The sequence below is a fragment of the Nomascus leucogenys genome, chromosome 6 (genome assembly GCF_006542625.1).
Source record: "Nomascus leucogenys isolate Asia chromosome 6, Asia_NLE_v1, whole genome shotgun sequence".
NCBI classification, from domain to species: domain Eukaryota; kingdom Metazoa; phylum Chordata; class Mammalia; order Primates; family Hylobatidae; genus Nomascus; species Nomascus leucogenys.
In genome coordinates this window covers 47,454,194-47,476,408 of record NC_044386.1, presented here as the reverse complement: position 1 = coordinate 47,476,408, position 22,215 = coordinate 47,454,194, and the positions used below count along the sequence as shown (strand labels likewise).

Here is a 22,215-nt window from a genome sequence, read left to right as displayed (position 1 = left end):
TTGTTAGTCTGGCCAGTGGCCTATCTATTTTTTGAGCTTTTAGAAAAACCAGCTCCTGGATTCATTAATTTTTTGAAGGGTTTTTCATGTCTCTATCTCCTTCAGTTCTGCTCTGATCTTAGTTATGTCTTGTCTTTTGCTAGCTTTTGAATTTGTTTGCTGTTGCTTCCCTAGTTCTTTTAATTTTGATTTTAGGGTGTCAATTTTAGATCTTTCCTGCTTTCTCTTGTGGGCATTTAGTGCTATAAATTTCCCTCTACATATTGCTTTAAATGTGTCCCGGAGATTCTGGTATGTTGTGTCTTTGTTCCCATTGGTTTCAAGGAACATCTTTATTTCTGCCTTCATTTTGTTATCTACCCAGTAGTCATTTAGGAGCAGGTTGTTCAATTTCCATGTAGTTGTGTGGTTTTGAGTGAGTTTCTTACTCCTGAGTCCTAATTTGATTGCACTGTGTTCTGAGAGACTGTTTGTTATGATTTCCATTGTTTTGCATTTGCTGAGAAGTGTTTTACTTCCCATTATGTGGTCAATTTTAGAATAAGTGTGATGAGGTGCTGAGAAGAATGTCTATTCTGTTGATTCGGGGTGGAGAGTTCTGTCCATGTCTATTAGGTCCACTTGGTCCCGAGCTGAGTTCAAGTCCTGGATATCCTTGTTAATTTTCTGTCTCATTGATTTGTCTAATATTGACAGTGGGATGTTAAAGTCTCCCACTATTATTGTGTGGGAGTCTAAGTCTGTAGGTCTCTAAGAACTTGCTTTATGAATGTGGGTGCTCCTGTATTGGGTACATATATATTTAAGACAGTTAGCTCTTCTTTTTGAATTGATCCCTTTACCATTACATAATGCTCTTTTTTGTCTCTTTTGATCTTTGTTGCTTTAAAGTCTGTTTTTATTAGAGATTACGATTGCAACTCCTGCTCTTCTTTGCTTTCCATTTGCTTTGTAAATATTCCTCTGTCCCTTTATTTTGAGCCTATTTGTGTCATTGCATGTGAGATGGGTCTCCTGAATACAGCACACCGATGGGTCTTGACTGTTTATCCAGTTTGCCAGTCTGTGTCTTTTAACTGGGGCATTTAGCCCGTTAACATTTAAAGTTAATATTGTTATATGTGAATTTGATCCTGTCATTATGATGCTGGCTGGTTATTTTGCCCATTAGTTGATGCAGTTTCTTCATAGTGTTGATGTTCTTTACAATTTGGCATGTTTTTGCAGTGGCTGGTACTGGTTGTTCCTTTCCATGTTTAGTGTTTCCTTCAGGAGCTCTTGTAAGGCAGGCCTGGTGGTGACGAAATCTCTCAGCATTTGCTTGTCTGTAAAGGATTTTATTTCTCCTTCACTTATAAAGCTTAGTTTGGCTGGATATGAAATTCTGGGTTGAAAATTCTTTTCTTAAAGAATGTTGAGTATTGGCCCCCACTCTCCTCTGGCTTGTAGGGTTTCTGCAGAGAGATCTGCTGTTAGTGTAATGGGCTGCCCTTTGAGGGTAACCCAACCTTTTTCTCTGGCTGCCCTGAACATTTTTTTCTTCATTTCAACCTTGGTGAATCTGATGATTGTGTGTCTTGGGGTTGCTCTTCTCTAGGAGTATCTTTGTGGTGTTCTCCGTATTTCCTGCATTTGAATGTTGGCCTGCCTTGCTAGGTTGGGGAAGTTCTCCTGGATAATATCCTGCAGAGTGTTTTCCAGCTTGGTTCCATTTTCCCTGTCACTTTCAGGTACACCAATCAAATGTACATTTGGTCTTTTCACATAGTCCCATATTTCTTGGAGGCTTTGTTTATTCCTTTTTATTTTTTCTTTAATCTTGTCTTCTCACTTTATTTCATTGAGTTGATCTTCAGTCTCTGATATCCTTTCTTCTGCTTGATTGATTCAGCTATAGATACTTGTGTATGCTTCATGAAGTTCTCGTGCTGTGTTTTTCAGCTCCATCAGGTCATTTATGTTCTCTAAACTGGTTATTCTAGTTAGAAATTCGTCTAACCTTTTTTCAAAGTTCTTAGCTTCCTTGCATTGGGTTGGAACATACTCCTTTAGCTCAGAGGAGTTTGTTATTACCCACCTTTTGAGGCTTACTTCTGTCAATTCATCAAACTCATTCTCCATCAAGTTTTGTCCCCTTGCTGGTGAGGATTTGTGATCCTTTGGAGGAGAAGTGGTGTTCTGGTTTTTGGAGTTTTCAGCCTTTTTGAGCTGTTTCTCCCCATCTTTGTAGATTTATCTACCTTTGGTCTTTGATGTTGGTGACCTTCGGATGGGGTCTTTGAGTGGACTTGCTATTCATTTCTGTTTGTTAGTTTTCCTTCTAACAGTCAGGCTCCTCTGCTGCAGGTCTGCTGGAGTTTGCTGAGGTCCACTCCAGACCCTGTTTGCCTGGATATCACCAGCAAAGGCTGCAGAACAGCAAAGATTCCTGCCTGTTCTTTTCTCTGGAAGCTTTGTCCCAGAGGGGCACCTGCTAGATGCCTGCCAGAGCTCTCCTATATGAAGTGTCTGTTAGCCCCTACTGGGAGGTATCTCCCAGTCAGGATACCCGGGGGTCAGGGACCCACTTGAGGAGGCATTCTGACCCTTAACAGAGCTTGAATGCTGTGCTGGGAGGTTTGCTGCTCTCTTCAGAGCTGTCAGGCAGGGACGTTTAAATCTGCTGCAGCTGTGCCCACAGCCACCCCTTCCCCCAGGTGCTCTGTCCCAGGGAGATGGGGGTTTTATCTGTAAGTCCCTGACTGGGGCTGCTGCCTTTTTTTCAGAGATGCCCTGCCCAGAGAGGAGAAATGTGGCAGTCCGGCCACAGCAGCCTCGCTGAGCTGCAGTGGGCTTCGCCAAGTTTGAACTTCCTGGCAGCTTTGTTTACACTATGAGGGTAAAACTGCCTACTCAAGCCTCAGCAATGGTGGATGTCCCTTCCCTCACCAAGCTCAAGCATCCCAGGTCCATCTCAGACTGCTGCTGTGCTAGCAGCGAGAATTTCACGCCAGTGGATCTTAGTTTGCTGGGCTCCATGGCATGGGGCCCACAGAGCCAGACCACTTGGGTCCCTGGCTTCAGCACCCCTTTCCAGGGGAGTGAACGGTTCTGTCTCACTGACATTCGAGGTGCCACTGGGGTTTGGAAAAAAAACTTCTGCAGCTAGTTTGGTGTCTGCCCAGTTTTGTGCTTGAAACCCAGGGCCGTGGTGGGGTAGGCAGTGGAGGGAATCTCCTGGTCTGTGGGTTGTGAAGACCATGGGAAAAGTGCAGTATCTGGGCTGGAGCGCACAGTTCCTCAGGCTCCTTCCCTCACGGCTTCCCTTGGATAGGGGAGAAAATTCCCCAACACCTTGCACTTCCCAGGTGAGGCGACACCCCACCCTGCTTCAGCTCACCCTCCATGGGTTGCACCCACTGTCCAACCAGTCCCAGTGAGAATAACTGGATACCTTGGTTGGAAATGCAGAAATCACCCCCCTTCTGTGTCAATCGCGCTGGGAGCTGCAGACTGGAGCTGTTCCTGTTTGGCCATCTTTGCTAATATTGGTATTTGTTTCTTAATGGCTTAATAATAGTCAGTTGAATGAATGTACCAACTGTTTACCTAAATATTCTTATAGTTGTTTTGGCAGACACTGTAGGTTGGCTCAACAAACCCAACCCCTTTATCCCTTTCCTGATTACTATAGAGAAAGTGAAAATCAAGTATCAGTTTTCCAGCTTTCCTTATAGCAAGAAGTGGTCATCTGACTGGCCTGGAGTTGTGGGCGAAAGTCTGCTGGCACAGTCACTTTCCCCTCTTATGCCTTGAATGGAGACATGATGGTTGAAGTTGTAGCTGCTGTCTGAGACAATAAGGAAGGCAATTGTTGAGGGACCTGAGTATCTTGAGACTTCTTGCTATTATGGAAATAGACCCCCATTTATTTATGTCACTTTGGTTGGGTTTTGTTTTAATTATCAGTAGAAACATTTCTTTCTGAAATATTTATTTATTCATTTATTCGACTGTAAATGAGTTTTTTATAATTTTGTAAAACTTTTATTATAGCAAACTTTTGATATTTACAAAAGTCAAGAGATTAGTGTAAATTATTGCCCCATTAACCCTTCACCATGTTCAACAATAATCAACTCATGGACTGTATTATTTCATTTAAATATTCCTTGATCACAATTTGTTCCACATAGTATTATATTGATAATTATGTTTTCAAATTTACTTATTATATGTAATTATCTAGTGTTCAGTTTCCATGAATAAAGCTTTTAGTGTTATTAGGATCATTCCTTAGAAATTTTTTGTCAAGGCTGTGCGCAGTGGCTCATGCCTGTAATCCCAACACTTTGGGAGGCCAAGGTGGGCAGATCACTTGAGGTCAGGAGTTTGAGACCAGCCTGGCCAACATGGTGAAACCTCATCTCTACTAAAAATATAAAAATAAACCGGGTGTGGTCGCAGGCGTCTGTAATCCAGTTACTCCAGATGCTGAGGCAGGAGAATAGCTTGAACCCGGGAGGCGGAGGTTGCCACTGCACTCCAGCCTGGGCGACAGAGTGAGATTTCATCTCAAAAAAAAAAAAAAAAAAAAGAAAGAAAGAAAGAAAGAAATTTTGTGTCATGTAATGGTCTTTGTCTTTTGGAAAACAGGTTGTAAATAATTTAGGCATGGTCTACTACTGTGTAAATCTTAGAAGAGATCATTGAATGTTCATAAATTGATAAAATAAAAACATACATTTTTATAAACATATTTCAGACTGTTTTAATAAACATAATTAAAAGATATCCCAGCTGAAGTAAGCTGTATATCTAATTAGTAATACATACAAATCCCTTGTAGACAAGTTTTGTATTCTGCAGCTGTCTGTGAGATTAGAATGTGTGCAGATAGCTGAAGAATGAATAGTGCTTTTTGTGTTTCTTAGGCATTACAGATGAGAAGGATTTACTCAACTGTGAATTCATTGTATCATTACTATTTCCTCCAGTTTTATAATGTCTATTCCAAATTATTCAAAGGTTTGTGAGACTGCTGTTCTTTGAGCATTGAAAATATGAACTAAGACTAACATTAATCCATTTTTCAATCTTAATGTCTTCAACAAAGCTCAGTCTCTTGTAAAATGTAAAAAAATTAAGTCTGAGTCTGTAGGTGAGATTAAGGCCACTTAGTCCAGTATATTTTAACTCTAGCATTCTCTTTCTTCAGAGCTCTGCCAACATTTTATTTGATTTTTACTTTAAAATGCATCTCAAACAAAATAATAATAAAAACAACACATGAATTTAAATATGCTAATGTCCATTAGTGACCATCATCAAGTCAACTTTAGTTGCCAACGTAGAGTTCCTTAGGAGAACACTTCTCTAGTCATCTTCATGAATACATTTGAATATCATATAAACACATTTTTGGTTGAAAAGTGTGTAGCTATCACTGTTTCATTTGGTGTTTGATTTTCACCTTACTTGTAACAAATGTAAAAAAAATACTACTAGAGCATATATATACCAAATACAGCTAAGTGACAGGCAAGATCTAATAATGAATTGTGCCACAGTCTTTCATTGTAGTGTTAGCACTTCCTTTAAGTTGGGTGCTGCTGTGCTCTTCTGGTTCAATTTAGTCAATTTTTCTGAGCTTGTGTGTTTGTTTAGCAAAGGTGTCATTTGTAAATACTTCTGTGTGAATCAGTATTTTTTTCTTAATATTGGATATTAGTATGAGTATTATTATTACAATATTCAATGTTATTATCATAATAATACATGGGATGGTGAAGTGGATATATGTTTTTCACCCCTAAGCCTTATGGCAGACGAGATACTTAATTTCCACTCCATCCCTCTTCCTTAAAGGGAACCAGGTCATGTTCAGGGCAACTAGTTGCTCAGCTGAAAAGTATTCATGTTTCTCAGCCTCCCTAAAGATGTAAGGAGTGCCTGCTGTGGATTTTTAGGAAATTCTGGCTTTCTAAATGTGGGGACTATCCCATATTCTTTAGCAATTCCTTCTTTATTATGTCTGGTATCATCTCCATTAGCATTAAAAACCACACCCTAAGGTGAATAGAAACATCAGAGACACCTGGGACACTGATGACCTCATGAAACTATTCCACCTGTCCTGGATGACCTACCTCCTAACTTTTTCTCATATGAGAAAAATAAACTTCTATTTGGGAAGCCAACGTAGTTAGGTTACTGAGGTTTTCTGTTACATGTAATTACTTAAAGACTGTGGAAATCACTGACAGAGTCCAGCCTCCTCATTTTGGAGAGAAAGTAACTGAACCCTGCTTTCCTCCCTCACTTGATAATACCTTATCCAACAGTGAAACTATATGTTTATTTACTATCTGTCTTCTTCACTAGAATGTAAGTTCTATGAGGTCAAGGACTTGGTCTTTCTTATCTATTGCTATATCCCCAGCACCTAGATGTCTTGTCTCACACAGAGGAGACAATCAATGCTCATTGAATAAATGAAATAATCAGCCAGTCCTCAATGGGGTCCAATGGACTGGATCAGGAAAATGGTAAAAATAGAGATTAAGATCCAACCTCCTGATTACCAGCTCAGTCATCTCTCATTATACTACTTGATGCTTTGGGAACTTTTTTGAGTACATGGATAGCAACAATAATTTTATACATATTTATTTTATTTTTTCCTTGTTTTTGTAGAGATGGGGGTCTCACTATATTGTCTAGGCTAGTCTTGAACTCCTGGCCTCAAGTGATCTTCCCATCTCAGCCTCCCAAATAGCTGGTATTATAGGCATGTGCCATGGAACCTGGCTATACATACATTTAAATGGCAATACATTACAACTCAACTGAATTGATCCACAAGGTCATCACACTGTTATAGTATCATCTATTCAGGCCTTACCCAATGCCATTTTGGCCACTTTTCCTGAATTTCCTTGATGAGAAGCTATCCCTTAAATGACACTCTACATAGACCCCTTTCTTGGAAAATCAGAAAGTGTATTAGCATATTAAAAGTTCTTCTATGTGCTGTAATTTAAAAAATCCATTTAACTTTACCTTGACACTTTCCAGATTTATTTTTTCTGAGAATGCCCTGACTGCCCTCATTTTCTGTCTAACCCCTACTAAAAATCCTAGGGGATTAATGTTGCACTTTGAAAAACCCTTGGTCTTGATAACTGTAGTTCTAGTTGAGTATTTTAAGTCCTTTCATTTTGTATGATAAAAACCTTGCTGAGCACTGGCGTCTTGTGACAAAAATGCTGCTCTATACAAATGTTCTCTTACTGGGCTAACTCTTCCAGCTGTGAGACCCATGCTGATAGTTCAATACAAGATCTTCTGCATTACTTCCTCCTGCTGGTGCACATAGTCCTAAAAATGCAGACTTTCTCCTTTTATAGAGATAATGACCACCACCACCATCATCATCATCTTCTACTGTTAACGTTGGGACTATTCAATTATTTTTAAACCAGTCATGCTTATCTTTTAAATATGGTGCTAGTGAAATTATTTGAAATGATCAGGGCAAGATGGTAAGGTTATTGAGTGCAACTTTTCTTGACCTCACTGATTCTAAAAGTGTATTGAAATTCTTCTCTAGACACACACACACACACACACTAACACACTTTTTTTCTCCTAATAGCTATATTCTCAAAAAAATCAAACATTTCCCCAAACAGTAGCCTAAAGAGGGAGGTTACCCTGACGTCTTCTGATTCCCTAGTAAATGAGAAAAGAATCAAAAGATATTGGCTCCCCAAGGGAGCAGGGAGCTGACTATTGACTGGGCCATTTTAAAGTTAGTAGGTTTTAATTCTGGCTTTATTGAGGTATAATTGACAAAATGTGTATGTATTTAAGGTGTACAATATGATAATTTGGTATATGTATACATTGTGAAATGATTCTATAATTAAGCCACTTAACACATCTATCACCTAATATTCCAATTTAAAAAAAAACATAAGAATACTTAGTATCTACTTCCATAACAAATTTCCAGTATACAATACAGTATTATTGGTAATAACTATGACTATATTCACTATTCACTATGCTGTACATTAGAATCCCAGAACTCATTCATCTTGCAACTGAAAGTCTGTCCCCTTTGACCAACACTTCTCCATACACTGCCCCCCACCCCATCCCCAACTGTCCCCCACACCATGCTCACTTCCTCTTGAGGAGGAGATTCTTCCTCTTGAGGCCGGAGATTCTTCCAATGTGTTTCCATATAGTAACCTCATTTTCATCTTTAAAGACTCAGATTAATGTCATATCTCAGAGAAGCATTCTCTGATTATATTAACACCTTCGGTATTCTGTGCACTATGTCCTGTTACACTATTGTACTTATTTATGTATATGTTTATTATCTGCCTATGTCCACTGGAATATAAGCTCTTTGAGGTCAAAGAATTTGATTATTGTGTATCCTTAATGCCTAATAGACAGCATCTCATAACAAGTGCTCTACAAGAATCTGTTGACTCTCTGAATAAATCTAAATTGTTATAAACACATCATTTTCCTCTTTGTCTCTAATCGCTTCCTTCAAACCACTTTCCTTCCAAATTAAACTTCTTGAAAATCAACTTCTTGTGTTCAAAAGCATGCAGTAGCTTTGCTTTCTAAAAGAATTACATTCCAAACTTCTCTTCCTGAATTTCAAGAGACCAATTTTCTTAACTCACTCTTCTTATGCAAACTTTTTAGTCACTGTTCACCAAAATGAACACTTAGCTGGAAAACCAGTCTCTCTACTTTTTTTTTAGACGGAGTTTCACTCTTGTTGCCCAGGATCTCGGCTCATCACAACCTCCACCTCCCGGGTTCAAGCGATTCTCCTGCCTCAGCCTCCCGAGTAGCTGCTATTACAGCCATGTGCCACCACGCCTGGCTATTTTTGTGTTTTTAGTAGAGACGGGGTTTCTCCATGTTGGTCAAGCTGGTCTCGAACTCCCGACCTCAGGTGATCCGCCTGCCTCGGCTTCCCAAAGCGCTGGCAGTCTCTCTGCTTCTGAGATGGTTCCTTTTTAGTTTCTTATCTTTGCTATTGTCCTTCCCATGAGGAAGTCTCACCCAGTTCTGCATGGTTGAAGTCCCATCTCCCCAACAGATAACTACCCCACCCTACAGAAAGCTCTTCATTTTCTGCCATATGATATTTTATTTTATATTGTCATCAGATTAGTATAACATATATACTATTTCATCTTTGTGTAGAAAATCCTCCAGAAAGTCAAGCCTGAATCCTACTATTAAAATACCCCCTCAATCTTCAATCACATTATTCTGCAAATAGTACATCTATTTAATTCAAAATTAATGAGGGACTAGAATGATACCCTATGGATTTAATAAGGAATTATAATTTTTTAGTATTAAAATATAGTAAGCAGTTTATGTTATTAACAATAATGTGTCCCCAGACTTATTCCAGGATGGCAGACACAAGTGTTTAGGATAGCCATGCAAGTTATAAAAATTGGAGAAGAGGGCCTGATGTATGAACATCAGACACAGAAGAATATTCTGTACTTAAACAATTAAACATGTTCTTTATTTTTTTTGAAACATATGGGCTTTTCAGGTTATCTTTTCTTTTAGCTTTACCAGCCATGGTGACAGAGAAATGTTTATTTACTGTAAACAATAGTAAAAGCAAGAGTAATGACAAATAGCAACTGCTGTTTGGACTCATTGTTAGGAAACCAGTGAGATATGGTGGGGATTATGAATCACCGTAGCTACACAATTCCTCCAAGGAGGGCAACTGTAGGACGTTCAGGGGATATTGCAGTATAAAAATGGAGGCCCAGTGTTCAGCAAACTTCTGTTTTTTTTTTTTTTTTTTTTTTTTTCCACTGTGGGCCAAAAATGCATTATCTTCTACGTTAAATCATCCAACTTTTAAAGACTCAGATCAATGTCACATCTCAGAGAGTTCAACAGATCTACGTCCCAAATCTGCAATCTTGATTTTGTACATTTGCAATACTGACTCATAAAATGTACTATGTTGTTGATCAATTGGGCTACAGGAATAGGCACTTCATGCTCCCTACTTTATCTTCTTTTTCCATAAGGGTTTAACATACATTCATTTTTTTTCCTCCTTTTCAACATTAGTCTTTATAAATTACCAAAAGATTAATTTAAAAGTTTGGTATGTATTTTCTCATAACAAACGTAACATACATCTGTAAAAATGTGGAAAATACTCAAAAACATATATAAAGTATAATAATAATTATTCTATACACTGTTATGATTTTTATTCATTTTCTTCTGTAGTTAATTTATTATATTTAATTAACATAATAGTCATGGGATTATTTTTTATAAAAAGAATTTCTCCATTAAATTAAAGATTCTTAGTAAGCATCATTTTAACGTCTTCATAGATTTCTTTTTTTTTTTTTTTTTTTTTTTTGAGATGGAGTCTCGCTCTGTCACCCAGGCTGGAGTGCAGTGGCACAATCTCGGCTCACTACAAGCTCCACCTCCCAGGTTCACGCCATTCTCCTGCCTCAGCCTCCCAAGTACCTGGGACTACAGGTGCCTGCCGCCATGCCTAGCTATTTTTTTTTGTATTTTTTTTTAGTAGAGATGGGGTTGCATTGTGTTAGCCAGGATGGTCTCGATCTCCTGACCTCAGGTGATCTGCCTGCCTCGGCCTCCCAAAGTGCTGGGATTGCAGGCGTGAGCCACCACGCCCAGCTGGTAGATTTTTATTACTTGGATGTGCCATAATTTATTTAGTCCCTCCTCTATCTATGGACGATTAGGTTGCTTCCAGGATTTTTCCTTATAATGAATAATGTTGAAATGAACATTTTTGTATATAAACTCTGTATTTATTGTAAATTATTTTATGAGAAATAGTCAATGGAGTCAAACATATGAATTTTGTTGAGGCCAAATTGATTTCCAAAGACATTTTGCCAATTTATAATGCCATCAGAAATTTGAGAGTGCATGTTTACTGCACCCAAAACATTTGGATATTCTCATGAATGAAAGTTTAAAGGTAATTGATTATTTCATCTTTTCACTCCTCTCTTCAAGTCTCCCTTATCTCTGACTTATCTCAGCAGACCACTTTTTTTATTTACAGTGAAAATTGAGGATTCTTATCCCTCTGTCTACAAAATTAAGTTCTTACCCATTTCCATTTTCCTCAATGGAAGAAATGACCTTTATCCTAAGACTAATACCACCACATGTGCATTAGTTTTCACTTCTCCATATATCCTTTGAGATCATGTTCTCTCAGCCATACTTTTTTTCTTCAATATTTTCAATATATCCTACTCTTTTGGTTCTTTCCTCATAGCATATAATAATACTCAAATTTGTTTCATAAAAAGTCCTTTCCTCATCCTAGTTTCCGTTCTAGTCCAAATGGGCTCTTTTTAGGAACCATTCTCCTTGTCCTCTATGATCCTTTAATACTCCCTAACCCTAATCCCACCTAAGTATCCCTTCCTAGATACAGGAGACAGACAGATTGAAGGAGGTTGGAGGTTGCAGTCAAATTTCTGCCTCAACAGAGCTGGCAGTTGATGCCAAGTTCTGGCAGTAATGGAAGAGAAAGAAGACTGATATGGTCAGTAAGTGTACTGAAAAAAGGAATAACCTATCAGTTAGTGATTGCAGAACATGAGGACTTAACATAGTTTAAAGCAGCAGAAAACAAACATGGTAGTAGAAGGAGTAATTAGGGAGAGAAGAAAACACCTGTAATGAAGGATGGCACTAGAAAATATTGACACTAGCAAGTCTGCTTTATTCAATAGCTTATTTAATTAACTCATATTAAACACTTTCTACATGCAAGGCAGTGGGAATATAGTGCTTAAGGGGGTATGTAATTCATTGTCAATATCAACAGAAGCAAAAAATTTGGAATGATAGAAGCCAATACAGAAAAAGATTGGTAAGGGGTCTTCAGAAGGTTTAGGGGGCTTACAATGCTTGGTGAGTACTGAATCAAATGGATTCTGATATCAACAATAGCAAAAAGGCCAGTGAAATTCATTTTGCAATAATACAAGGTTTGAAGGAAGAAAATAATGGCATAAGAATGGATGACAGACCAGATGGAGGAAAAAATCAGAAGTAGAAGCTACAAAGGGTTGGTAGGGACAGTGGTGGGGCTGGAATGCTGGGACATAGGTTCTGATGAAAGCAACTTTGGAAGATGCCAATGACGATCATACAGTCAATTTGGATTTTGATCCTGTTTGAAACAAAGACAAGATAATGCCAATGTAATTATTTGCTTGTCCAAAACATATTCTCCAACACAGAGGATAAAATACTCATTAAAAATTCAAATACCTTATGGTGACATATAGATATTTGTCTCCATATTGGAACTGCAAAGCTAATGCAGACTGCATAACATCAGATTGTCTCAGATTTCAAGATTGGCTTGATCCCAGCAGATGTAACACATTACAATTTTCTGGTGTAAATAAAAGGGCTCAGACATATTGATCGACATAACAAGATTCCTTGATGGAGCCTATCAAAATAAATCAGAAGCACATCCATCAAATGTCATTTGAAATATTTCAGGGTTTAATCTCTCAAGAGAAAATGATTTCCATTCTAATTAAGTTTTCTGAATTTGAAATTCAACCAGAGCAACACAAATCCAATCAAAGTCCTCTTCGTTAATTTAAGATTGTGACAATATCTCCATGTGGAACTGGATGGCCACAAGGCCAATCAGATCATTTTGTCCTTTTTCACTACCATTGCCCTCAGCCAAATCAACAGAGTGAGAATTCCCATAATCTCCAAGGTGTTCACAATGATCAGCTCAGTGACATGACTGTTCAAGACCTGCTCTGACAATGTTCTGTAGCCTGAAAGTAGGATAAGGAAAGCAGGCAGTAGACAGTATCTGCTCTTGGAAAACTGGATGTTGAAGGGCTGTGTTCAAGTCTAGGTTGGACAAGAAGCCATATGTAAAACCTAATTTGCTGTGAATGAGAAGTTACTTAATGACTGAAAACCTTTCTGACAGCTATATTGGTGTTGTGGAATAGTGAATATAAAGGAGGATATTGAAATTTCCATCTGAGATAGAGAGCAATTAGTATTTAGATCTTGGAAGCATATTAAAAGGAATTATGATGTTAAGTACAGTGACATTGTGCAGGGACATAGAAGGTCAAAAAACTTGGACTTCGGTGGCTCTTTAACATGAATATCACACACACCTAATAATTTTTAATTCATCGGCTGGCTTATCGATTGACTAGTTTACCTGGCCAAATGCAAGGCTTAGAATTATTATTTTTAATCTTGTTGGATGTTCAATAAGGAAGTCTTTTGGTTGGGGAAAACTAAACCTTCCTGCTGAGTTGGTAGACTCTCTTGGTTCAGTTTCCACTTCAGAATAGTACCATATTTATCAAATAATTCTTTTAAGTAGCATTTGAAGAATTTATGGGATTTTAACTTTACTCATTTGTTACTCAAGTGATAAAACATTTGTTATATGCAAAATAATTTATATACATAAATGTACATTATAAAGAAGACTAATTTGTAATACAAATATTATAAAGAAAAAATAAATCTCATTTAAATTTCTATCTATATGCACTGTGCCCTTGCCTTGTACAAATAAAAGATATCATCATAAAAATAATTTCATTAAAAATGAACAAAACCATTGTTTTAGTGTTTGCTGAACTAACTCTATTCTGTTTGACTCCAGGTCATGATGGATATCATCATATTACTTTCACAAAGTAATATTCTATTTTAGAAAATTCCAAGCATACAAAGTACTGTATTCTAAACTTTACAGGAAAACCTTAAAATGTTGAAATCTCAAGCTTTGTTTCTTAAATAAAATGTTATTTTCATCAACCTCAAACCAAATTATTGAGAAAAGACTCCACATTTTTATGGACACGAGCATGCATTTTGGAATCAGCTTCTGTGTTTATACCCTGGCTCTACCATTAATTAGTTATGATACCTTGGGCAAGTTACTTAGCCTTTATGATGCCTCATTTTATTCATCTGAAGAATAGTTATAATATTAGTTCCAACCTATGGATGTTGTGGATTGATGAGACAAGTGAATAAGAACTGTAACAGTACGTAGTAAGTGTTGGATATTTTTTTTTTAATCTATCTAAGGAAAGTAGATATTCCAAGGGCCTTGGAACTGAGGCATGCATAGACAGAAAATCACAAGCAGATATGAACTACATTTGTTGGACAATGAATGCATAACACACGAAACTCTCTGCTTAAGTTTAGATTTTAAAATATAGAAGGCATGTAGTGTAACTATTATGGAAAACAGTGTGAAGGTTCCTAAAAAATTAAAAGCAGAAGTACCATATGATCCAACAATCCCACTACAGGTACAGTCGAAGGAAATGAAAACAATTATCTTACAGAGCTATCACTATTCCTCATGTTCATTGCAGTATTATTCACAATAGCCAAGATATAGAAATAATCTAAGTGTCTTAAGTGTCCTTTGACATATGAATGTATAAGATTTCATCTTTATATATATATTACATCATATATATTACATTTATATTATATTACTTTATACACATACACACACACATACAATGCTTGTTTGGTCTAAAAATAAAGAAAATCCTGAACATGAATGAACCTGGAAGACATTATGCCAAATGAGATAAGCCAGGCAAAGAAAGACAAATACCACATGGTCTCACTCATATGTAGAATCTAAAAAAAAATAACTCATAAAAGCGGGGAGTAGAATGGTTGGTTGCCAGAGACTGAGGGCTGGGGGAAGTGGGGAGATGTTGGTCAAAAAGTATAAAAAGTTTTAGTTATGTAGGATGAGTAAGTTCTGGAGCTCTAATGTCCAGTAAGGTGACTATAGCTTACTGTATTCTATACTTGAAATTTGCTGAGGGTGGGTCTTAAATGTTCTCACCACACACACAAAGGTAACTACGTGAGGTGATGGATATATTAATTATCTTGACTTCGGCGATTATTTCACAACGTATATATATCTCAAAACATCACTTCATATATCTTAAAAAAATAGCAGGTCCCTGCTTTCATCATACTAAGCAGATTGAAATAACAGAATACAAACTTAGAGAATATGTAAATATCTATTATCCCAAGCTCTTGCTAGAATGAGGTGTTTAAAGACTAAGGGAACCCTGGGAGACCATCAAAAGTCTCTGCAATAGGCTTGGCACAGTGGCTTACATCTGTAATCCCAGCACTTTGGGAGGCCAAGGCAGAGGATCCCTTGAGTCCTGGAGTTCAAGACAAGCCTGGGCAACATGACAAAACCTTGTCCCTACAAAAAATTAGGTGAGCGTGGTGGTGCGTGCCTGTAGTCCCAGCTACTAGGGAGGCTGAGGTGGGAGGATCATCTGAGCACGGGAGGTAGAGTCTGCAGTGAATTGTGATTGCACCACTGCACTCCAGCCTGGGTAAGACCCTGTCTCAAAAAAAGAAGTCTCTGTAATTGAGTTATATGAATATCCCAACTACTGCACTAGGTCTGGCAATCCAACATGGACTATTTGCATTTGTGCCTGTGATTTCCACAAAATTATGACACTCAGCATCCACTTTAGCAATATGTGCATAGGTAGCATCTGAGGAGTCTGTCTAGCAACTATTCTTCTTTTCTTCTAATAAGTGGACCCTGTCTCTCTTTTTGCATGGCATAGAGATGGAACTGTCAGTCAGGATGTCCCATCTTTCCTTGCCAAGGGATCAGCCAGGACAATTGAACTTTTCCTTCAGGAATTGAATCTTGAGTGGAGTGACTCAAGGGCTAAAATGGTTTTTGTCAATTCTTTGAGATGGTCATACCCAGAACCCTGTATTAGTCCATTCTCACACTGCTATAAAGATACTATCTGAGATTGGGTAATTTATAAAGCAAAGAGGTTTAAATGACTCGCAATTCCACTTGGCTGGGGAGGCCCTCAGGAAACTTACAATCATGGCGGAAGGCGAAGGGGAAGCAAGGACCTTCTTCACATGGTGGCAGGAGAGAGAAGAGCGAAGAAAGAACTTCCAAACACTTATTAAACCATCATATCTCGTGAGAACTCACTCACGATCATGATAACAGCACGGGGGGACCACCCTCATAATCCAATCACCTCCCTCTCTTGACACATGGGGAGTATAGAGTGAGGATTACAATTCAAGATGAGAGTTGGGTGGGGACACAGATCCAAACCATATCAACACCGAAGAGATTGTTTTTGTTTGGTTGATTTTTTGCAACTGAGAACCCTAGTGCTATTCTGCTTTCTGCTTCTTCCAAAGCCTGTTTCTGAACTTTTTCTTTGGGTGTATGAACTACCAAATATCCTTAGGATAATGTCATTATTTTTAACTTAGAATATATTTCTGTTTTATGCAAACAACACCGAATATCAAGTGGTATTACTTAATATAGTGAAGTTCACTTCATGGTTTTCCCTATTTTTTTTGATGGTTGTAAATTCTTAAAAAACAATGTACTAAAAAGAAAGGATATATTTAATTTTTGAAATAAATATTTTTAATATAAGTAAATGCTTGTAATAGAAGACCAGCATTGAGTAGACTAATAGAATAGATGATGTATGATATAGTGGAGAAAGCCAGATGGGAAGAGCTCTTCTTCAAATTTGCCCCAGAAATTGAGTATTCCTCTTATTTTTTCTTGTTAAGGACCTTGATCAAGTCACTTAACCTCTCTTTTGGCGTCCGTTTCCTCATATGTAATGAGGAGATAATAATGCTTTTATTAAAAGTTCCTATAGTATTGACTGAGATGATGCATATGAAAGTGCCTGACACACAACTTAACTCATGTTATGAACTTTATAAATAAGTCATTTATTATTATCTAATGAATTATTCAGTTATTTCTTCTTTAGCAGAGAGCAAGGTCTCTATCTACCTTCTTTGCTACTATATCTCTAGTTCCAAGCACAATGCTTAACATAAATGATGCTAATTAAATATTTGTTGAATAAATGAGTAAAATAAATAAAAGCAAAATAATAAATAGAGCCATTTTGGAGACTACATCACCCTTGCTATTTAACTTGTTTCTGGTTTTATTCTAGTTAGAATTTAGAAATTACTAATTTTCATAGATAATATTTTAAATACACGTATCTTGAAGTTTTAGGATTTACTGCAATTACTGAGTAGTTAGAAAGAGGGGCAGTGGGAAAATTATCCTTTAGCTGTTGAATATTCTACCACTTGTTAGCATTTTTTATAAATGTCAACATAAGAGGAGAATGGGGGCTTAGAAATATTGTCCCTGTTCAGTGTTGGGTGCCCACTCATTGTCCACAGCATATCAGGAACGTGCACATGTCCTTATCATTTAATGGGTGCTCCTTTTTTTGTCCTACTTTTCTTGTTTGTCCTATTTTTACCCTAGCAACCTTACAGAGACTTGCATTTTAGAAGAAAGACTTAGGGAATACTGTAAAGTTTCTAAATAATGGCATATATACAAGTTCAAATACACTCTTAGACTTAATAGTAGATACATTATTCCAGGGCTTATACACACAAAAATGGTCAGGCTAGCAGCACACGATGCTTTGGGGAGTATACATTATGTTAAAAATGTAGTATGTGTGCCTGTAATCCTAGCACTTTAGGAGGCTGAGGTGGACAGATTACTTAAGCCCAGAAGTTCTAGACCAGCCTGGGCAACATGGAAAACCTTGTCTCTACAAACAAACAAACAAACACAAAACATAAAAAACCAGGCATGGTGATGTGCACCTGTAGTCCCAGCTTGGGAGACATCAGAAGGAGGATCACCTGAGATTGGGAGGTTGAAGCTGCAGTGAGCCGAGATTGCACCACTGCACTCCAGTCTGGGTGACAGAATGAGAACCTTTCTCCAAAAAAAGAAAAAAAAAAGTGTATCTAAATATTTGGTTTTATACATTTTTTTCAAATATTGGTATAAATAATATTGTTTTATCAAAAACTTATATGCATAATAAAAATCCAAGTGATAAAAGTATATTCAATGTAAACTAAGTTTCCCTCCCAAGGCAGACTACCAAGAGCCACTTCCTGAGTGCCAAAGTCCTACTTTCCAGAGAAAATCGCCATCTCTAGTTTTCTCCTTATTCTTGTGGAAATGCCCAACATATGAGTTATTTATGTGTATCACTTTTTAAAATTCAATATTGGAGCACTTTTCTGCACTGTGCTTTTTTAAACCATTTTATCATGGAGATTTTATTCCATATCAGCACATATTAAATGATATATCTAACAATGAAATATGAATCAAAATGCAGTGTAACCCCTGAAGCACCAAGACATGATTCTCCTGCTGATATAATCCTACTTCCCATTTTATGGATGAGGAGACAGGCTCAAGAAGGTAATGTGAAAATGAAACAGTGGCCAGGCGCGGTGGCTCACGCCTGTAATCCCAGCACTTTGGGAGGCCGAGGTGGGCGGATCACGAGGTCATGAGATCAAGACCATCCTGGCCAATATGGTGAAACCCCGTTTCTACTAAAAATATTAGCTGGGTGTGGTGGTGAATGCCTATAGTCCCAGCTACTTGGGAGGCTGAGGCAGGAGAATTTCTTGAACCTGGGAGGTGGAGGTTGCAGTGAGCCAAGATTGCGCCACTGCACTCCAGCCGGGCGACAGAGTGAGACCCCGTCTCAAAAAAAAAAAAAAAAAGAGAAAAAGAAAAATAAAGAAAATGAGACAGTAATGGAGGAGGGACTAGAGCATTCTGGTTCTCAATCCTGTGACTTTGCATGACACCCTGAAGATAAGTTCACAGAAGTCCTAGAAAATCTGCATCTGGGGAAAAGTAAAATATTAAAAGGAAAAGGAAAAAAAATCATGGATATACTATGATGAGCCATTCACACGATTAAATTGCAAAAGGTTCAGGGATCCTGTGTTAAAAGTTTTGCCTGGAAAAGCTTCTATTTCTGACTCAGTTACAGATAAAAACCTGAAGCAGGTATTCAGAGCCCTCTGGAGTCTTGCTATGATTTGGGTCTGAGTGAAATGAGATGCCACTGCAGTTGCTAGGTCTCTACTACTTAATTACTAGCCAGCAAGAAGGAGCCAGATTCCTTCACCTGCTGCTCTAGCCCCACAGCTGAGCCTCTGCCCTGCTGCGCTCTTAGCTTGGAGAGTGGTGGGTCCAAGGGACCTTCCCTATAGGCTGCCAAGAGTCTAGGCTACTTTTGCTGAGGGTTGTTCTGTTCTGTGCCTGAGCCTTGGGGCCCAGGTCAGCCTGGTACATCAATCAGAGCTCCAGGGGCTCTTTTCATATCAATAGTCTACTTAATTAAGCAAGATATTTTATAAGCTAAAAAATCTATGGAGGTTTTGCGTTATCAAATACATTGGGGAGACAATCATTTTCTATTATTTTTAATACCTTACTTTTCTCCTAGGCTAAACTAACTCACCAGGGATCTAGCTTGTAAGTTCTATCTGGAAGCCCCATCTAACTGCATCTCACAAAATAGCCAAATTTCTCCTCTATGGGAACTTGTCTGAGCTATCTTTAGCAAACCACCATTTAAGTTTACACATAATTGTGAATTCAAAGGTATACCATTCTACTAATAGATTGCTACAGTTTAACAGAATTAGAAATTAAAGCATTGAAAATATTTAATGATGCCAATGGATCCTGACTTTCAATTCAATTCTGTAAACTACTTTTGAGCCCATACTTGGTATATGTAAGAATCAATATTAGGTATGTGCTGGAGGCCCCTTTCCTGGGAGTCCAGCTCTTTTGTTACCATTCCCTGAACTGTGTCTGGCCCTGAGCTTAGACTGTACTGCTCTACTGTTACCTGCACATGACAATAACCTATGGGCAGTTTTCCAAGTTTAGGATTAGGGTTGGGCAGGGTAAATAGTCAATATAGTAGTTTCTATCCCAAGGAGCAAAGAATTTAATGCATGCATGAGTAGATACAATACAAGTAGACATCTTTTAACTATCGGTTATGCCCTGTGGGTTTTAAAAGGGAATACGGGTCGTGGGGAGCGGGGAAGCTTCCGGTTGGCCAACAATGAAGAGGTGGTGACAGTGGTGGAAGAAGAGGTGGCAGCGCGGGTAAGAAGCCTGGAAATGTGATTGGGGATGGTAGGTGTTTTGGACCCGACAGGCCTTTGTCGTTTCCAGGAAACATTTGACTGGAGGAACGTTTGGAGCAGCTGCTTTTGGACAAACTCATTCTGAAAAGTGGGCAACCTAAAAAGCCAGCTGATGCCACTTACTTTTGGAGTGGTGGGTTTGCTGGCTCCTCCAGCTGATGGCGTGTTGAGGTATGTGGGCCAGCTGTAGCGACGGCATCCTATCCAGACGGGGCCACTCTAGAGGCAGGGCCACCAGCACAACGGGCCAGTATGTCACCAAGTGCAAGAATCCCTCATGGACACTGGGCAGCAGGAATGGAGCCCGTGACCCTAGCAGCAAGTAGCACAGCAGACGGGGTGCAGGCCACCATGAGGAGGAGATGCCATCCTGTGGCAAGCCAGGTGGCAATATCCTTGTAAATGGGACCAGGAAGGTGGAGGCTGCTACTGAGGCCTGCTGGCTGCTGATGTCCTTGGGAGATGCGGGGAGAGAGTCCACGTTCAGTGCCAAGGAGTCTTCCTTGCAGAGGTTGGAAGAACTGTTCGGGTGCTACAAGGATGAGCAGGAGGAAGCAATTTTGGAAGAAGGCATGGAATGTTTTTGCAATGACTTTTGTGTTGACCCCATGGAATTTCGAATGCTGCTCTTGGCTTGGAAGTTCCAGGCTGCAACCATGTGCAGATTCACCAGGAAGGAGTCATTTGATGGCTGCAAAGCAGTAAGTGCAGACAACATTGACGGAATCTGTGCACAGTTCCCTAACCTCTTAACAGAAGCTAAACAAGCGGATAAATTCAAGGATCTCCACCGGTTTACGTTTCAGTTTGGCCTGGATGCTGAAGAAGGGCAGCGGTCACTGCATCAGGAAATAGCCATTGCACTGTGGAAACTAGTCTTTACCCAGAACAGTCCCCCAGTATTGGACCAATGGCTGAAATTCCTAAGAGAGAACCCCTCAGGGATCAAGGACATCGCCCAGGACACTTGGAACATGTTCTTTAACTTCACTCAGGTGAGGTCCTGACCTCGGTAAATATAGCACAGATGAGGCCTGGCCAAGCCTCTTCGATACCTTTTTGGAGTGGGAAATGGAGCGAAGGAAAAGAGAAGGGGAAGGGACATGTGCACTCAGCCCAGGGCCTGAGGCCTTGTGTCCCAAGAAGCAGACTTAAAGGCTCTATCTCAGGAGCAGGAGCAAGGATCTGCCACTGCCCTGCGGCCAACCAACGCATTAGACCTTTCTGGAAATTACTGAAGATCTGGACATTTTCTATTTTACGTCTCTCTCTGCCTTGTATCTGAAAGGGCTCTAAAATGCTTTATCATATTTTAGGCACTTTCTTCATTCTTTGGTTATTTTTATTTTTTGGCGGGGGGATCTCCAAAAATATTTGAACCTGGTTACATACATTTTGTGTATTTTTGTTTGAAGTCTTCAATAGAATGAGCCCACTATTTCTTGCACAAATTAGATTTGTGTGTGTGGCGGGGTGGGGGGTGTAGAACAGGGAAGGGGGATGGGACCGTTAGATTGAATTAACATCACAAAATGATTCAGTGTCAGATCTTAGTTTTGCATATTGTTTTTCAGGGCAGGTATGTGCTGTGTGTAGTGCTGTTTACATGGTTGAATTTAGGTTGTAATGATTATTTTTAAAGATTTTAATGGCAACATTGACTGTTATCCACGTTGCATGAATTCCCAGACGATTCAGAGCTCTTGGAGAGGCAGGGCCAGCCAAGAGCATTCTAAGTCTGGTGACAACCCCCTTTTAAGCTAATTTATCCAAAACTGTTATTTCCCTCACTTCTTTTTAATTCTTTCTTTGAACTATTGCGTTTCATGTTGAGTTTTTCCATCAATATGTTGCACCTGTCAGTCAAGTGGACATATTTTTTAAGAACACATTGTACAGAGAACCACTTGAGCACTGAATGCAGAGAAAGCAGTGTTGCCTCAGTTTTGCTGGAAGTAGGCTTCCTGGATAGTTTTCTTTCTTTGATGAAGTTTCTGTATTTTTATGTTGTAAGTGGAAATGCTTTTTTTGTTTTATTTGCCT

General features: G+C 38.8%; 1 pseudogene; it reads left to right on the top strand.

Moving 5' to 3' along the window:
* Window positions 1-20,345: 20,345 nt before the first annotated feature.
* On the top strand, window positions 20,346-21,327 carry LOC100595738 (annotated as a pseudogene).
* The last annotated feature ends 888 nt before the right edge of the window (window positions 21,328-22,215 follow it).